The sequence below is a fragment of the Littorina saxatilis genome, linkage group LG3 (assembly GCF_037325665.1).
Source record: "Littorina saxatilis isolate snail1 linkage group LG3, US_GU_Lsax_2.0, whole genome shotgun sequence".
In the NCBI taxonomy this organism is placed as follows: Eukaryota; Metazoa; Mollusca; class Gastropoda; order Littorinimorpha; family Littorinidae; genus Littorina; species Littorina saxatilis.
This window is the reverse complement of record NC_090247.1, coordinates 76,257,120-76,262,032: the sequence shown is the minus strand read 5'-3', so window position 1 is coordinate 76,262,032 and position 4,913 is coordinate 76,257,120.

Below are 4,913 nucleotides of genomic sequence, written 5' to 3'. Positions count from 1 at the left end.
CTTTCATGTGGAACTTGTTTACCTCTGATCAAAAGAGAAAGCTCTATGTAGTATTTAGCGATTGAAAAACAACAACAATTAACACTTTTTTGTCAAGTCGTGTTTGATCCGCCTCCGTTTCGTTGCTTTTATTTGTTTTGTTTTTTGTATTTGCCAAGCACATCATTGTGGGGCTTTTAAGGCCAAAAAAAAAAAATTGTCTGTTTAGGGTAACATGACCAAAAAAAAGTAGGGTCGGTAGGTAGGTAGGTTTTTTTTTTTTTTTTTTTTTTTTTTTTTTTTTTGGTGTAAATGCTATGTTGGCTGAACATTCACTTCTTATATTTGATGAATACATGTTTCAAAACTAACGTATAAATAAAACAGAGAGAAAGGGAGAGAAAGAAACGCCAAATGTCTCTTTTTAGCATTTTTACCTCTTTTTTTTTCTTTTTTCTTTTTTGAAATCAAAAAAAAGTGTTTGGGTCGGCGCCAAATCGATAGGGTCGGTCGGGTTACCCTAAACAGACAATTTTTTTTTTGGCCTAATCAATAACATGCATCCGTCTACAATGTATCATCATTCATCCTTCAACATGTATAATTAATATGTAAATGGCAAGTATACAAGACATATATATATATACAACATTAGGACATAACAGACAGACGGACATATAACATACCGTTCGCCTACACGTTTGTTTGTTTGTTTGCTTAACGCCCAGCCGATCACGAAGGGCCATATCAGGGCGGTGCTGCTTTGACATTGTGAAGCTGCTCAGATCTCATGATATAACCAAGACACACAATGTCGTTTTATTTTGTCAATTGTTTGAACAATGCTTCAGAGGAGAATTGGCGTGAGATGGACCCCAATGGTTTTCTTCTCTACATTAATAATATTATGCTTTCGTGTTGTATATTGATTTGCGCAAAGCTGATAAGATGCCAAGAAAATGAGAAAAGTAGAAATTAGTCAGAGCTGTGAACTGAAATAGAAAGATACTAAGCGAAAGGATTGAAATGTGATCATGTTAGAAATACAACAGGGGCAATGAAGAGTGTGTCTGCAATAAGCTGTGATGAAAACCCACTGTTTTTCTCTTGACATTTCTCGTGTGAGGATTTATCATTATGTATTTATCTGTCAGAGCTGACATGAAACCTAGAAAACAGGCGACACAAAAATAAGTTGAGCTGCGACAAAAATTACAAAGGTCTCAAGATAAATTATGAATTATAACAATTGAAAAACAAGTCGCGTAAGGCGAAAATACAACATTTAGTCAAGCTCAGTCGAACTCACAGAATGAAACTGAACGCATTGCATTTTTTCCGCAAGACCGTACACTCGTAGCATCGTCTGTCCACCGCTCGTGGCAAAGGCAGTGAAATTAACAATCCAGAAAAGCGCGGTAGCAGTTGCGCTGAGGAGGATAGCACGCTTTTCTATATCTCTAGTCTTTTTAACTCTCTGAACGTGTTTTTAATCCAAACATACCATATCTATATGTTTTTGGAATCAGGAACGGACAAGGAATAAGATGAAATTGTTTTTAAATCGATTTCGGAAATTTAATTTTAATCATAATTTTTATATTTTTAATTTTCAGAGCTTGTTTTTAATCCGAATATAACATATTTATATGTTTTTGGAATCAGAAAATGATGAAGAAAACGATAAACGTAATATTGGATCGTTATTTTAATTACAATTTTCAGATTTGTAATGACCAAAGTCATCAATTGCGGCCCTATGCTCCACAGGGAGTCTACAGGAATAAGTCAAGTCAAGTCAAAGTCATCAATTAATTTTTAAGCCTCCAAGCTGAAATGCAATACCAAAGTCCGGCCTTCGTCGAAGATTGCTTGGCCAAAATTTCAATCAATTTGATTTAAAAATGAGGGTGTGACAGTGCCGCCTCAACTTTTACAAAATGCCGAATATGACGTCATCAAAGACATTTATCGAAAAAATGAAGAAAACGTCTGGGGATATCATACCCAGGAACTCTCATGAAAAATGTCATAAAGATCGGTCCAGTAGTTTACTCTGAATCGCTCCACACACACACACACACACACACACACACACACACACACACACACACACACACACACACACACACACACACACACACACATACACCACGACCCTCGTCTCGATTCCCCCCTCTATGATAAAACATTTAGTCAAAACCTGACTAAATGTAAAAAGAGTGTATGAGAATATCTCTCAACATAAAAGCAAGTATAGAGCTGTCGCACACAAAACCAAAATTATCTAAAGCTAAAATCAGATTATAAATTACAAGAATCGGAAAAAATCACTGAGGCACACATATCTGGAAGATATCGGTGTCAGTTGGATAAATCGGTTTAAAAACAAAACATGTTCGTGATTTTACGGAATGAATGACAAATAATTTTTTAGAAACAACGTCGTTCTTTTGGTGCAGAAACTAATCTCCATTAATTCTGACAAACACGCGCATGGCGGAATTTAATCTGTGGTGCCCTCAAGTGGACTGAGGCAGAAGACACGAATGAGATGTCGTGTTTATCTCCCCTGCCGAAAGTCACTGCTAATCTCCAACTGTGATAATATAGAGAAACGCCGGAGGGAAGGGGATGGCTTACAGTGTTTTCAATCTGTCACATAATTATGAAAATAGTGTGAACAGCCATCCACATCTTAATTCCGCTTTTTCACGCATGTCTTGATTGACGTCACGATGGATGATTAATCAGGGGATGATATGCTGAGTTTAGTTTCGCACCAAGGAGGGTGAGTCTTCACTGTGTCTTGTGTGTTTGTATCAATATGAAATGCGCTTTTACCTGTGTCATTTGCACCTGTGTTGATGCAGGTTCAGTCAAGACACAATCCGAAAATGTTGCTTTTGAATATTGTATACCGTTGGTTGGTTGGCTGGTTTGTTGGTTGTTTTGTGGTTCGTTTGTTTATTTATTTACTTGTGTATTTATTGTTTTGTTTGTTTGCTATTGCTCGTTTGTCGGTGTATATATTTGAGAATAAAGAATTAAGAGAAGTAAAGCTTGTGTTTGAGTCCTTATGCTGTCAGTTAATTCCCTCCCCGTATGTGTGATTGTCACGTTCACGACACTCTTCACTTGCTACATCAGTGTCTTCGGACAGCAGACACACACAAAGCACACAATTATCAAGGACACCCTCTTTCGCTCCTGAAGCAACTTGCAGATAATCACACCGGTGACACTGTGACGGTTCCCCTACGCTTTGTGTTCGGTGCCCTGACCCTTTGTGTTCGGTTCCCACTTGGTTCCCACACGCCAAAATTCGCGGACAAAACATCCATTTATGGTAGTATTACGCAATGTTGCTCACTGAGAATGGTCTTGTTAGATCTGTGAGTGTTTACACTACATGCCTAGGTGCTGTTGGATTGAAGGTTTTTGATATTTTAGCCGTTATTAGGTAGAATGCCTTCCACTTTACTGCAAAACTGCATAATTCGTAGCATCGGCAAGAAATATCCTACCAAAAAATGCCTGCTTGGAACTGTCCGTGGTCCAGCAAAAAGTTCAACATGTCTGTAGCAGACAGCCCAAGTTTCAAGATTGTAGGGCCATCCAAACAGCCGTAATAATAAAAACAACAAAAGTAGTCAGTGAAATTGGCTGTGTTCGGTCCCCCCACACTTTTGTGACGTAGGCGTGACGGTTCCCATAATTCATTGTGTCGGTCCCCACTTTCTGTGTCGGACCCCACTTTCGACCTAATTTCTCTGTGACGGACCCCACAACCAGCCTATTTTGTGTCGGTCCCCACACCTTCTTGGATTTATGACTTGCCGGTTACTTGTATCATTGTATTCATTGAATCTAATTGTCTCGGAGTTATTTTTCAGCAAAAACCGGCAAGGCAGCACCTTTTGTGATACCAAGTAAGTCAGATGACATCAGTATGTGTGTGTGTGTGTGTGTGAGAGAGAGAGAGAGAGAGAGAGAGAGAGAGAGAGAGAGAGAGAGAGAGAGTGAGAGAGAGAGAGAGAGATTGACACCTTTCCAGATCACTCCGGTTATGCGACACTACCGCGAGCGTCACTACCGCGTGTCACACTACCGCGAGTACGACACTACCGCGTGTAACACTACCGCGTGTCACACTACCGCGAGTACGACACTACCGCGAGTATAACACTGCCGCGTGTCACACTACCGCGCGTACCACAACCGCGAGTACCATAACCGTAGAGAGAACGCATGCAAACTTACTTCTTGTGAGTTTGTGTTCTAACTTTGATTGGAAGCAACCCATTCTATATGTATTCTGATAGTGTGTTCTGATCGTTTTGAGTTCTTGGTTAGCATGACAAACATTGAATTAGTGTTCAGAGAACAGACCAGGCCTTTTTGTTTTATATTTCAAGGAAACATTGCAACCTTTGCCTTCAGCCATGGAAGTCATAAAATGACACGCGGTAATGTTATACTCGCGGTAGTGTGACACGCGGTAGTGTTATACTCGCGGTAGTGTCGTACTCGCGGTAGTGTCGTACTCGCGGTAAGTTCTGTTTCCGTACCCGCGACAGCGGCAGCGACAAAAGAAAACGCGCGCAAACGCGTGACGTGTTTCCGTACTTGCGTTTTAAACATGCGGTAAAATCTGTAAACTCCCGCGTTGCCGCGCGACAACGCGAAAAAATCGCTCCAGGACCCTTTCAAAAAAATCGCGTCGCTTGCCGCTTGTCGCGCCGCTAACGCGTCGCGCGTGTGGAAACACTCCTGGTCATTTTCTATGTGCTTGATTTTCGTCGCGCCGCTGGAAAAACGCTGTCGCGGGTACGGAAACACAACTCTCTCTCTCTCTCTCTCTCTCTCTCTCTCTCTCTCTCTCTCTCTCTCTCTCTCTCTCTCTCTCTCTCTCTCTCTCTCTCTCTCTCTCT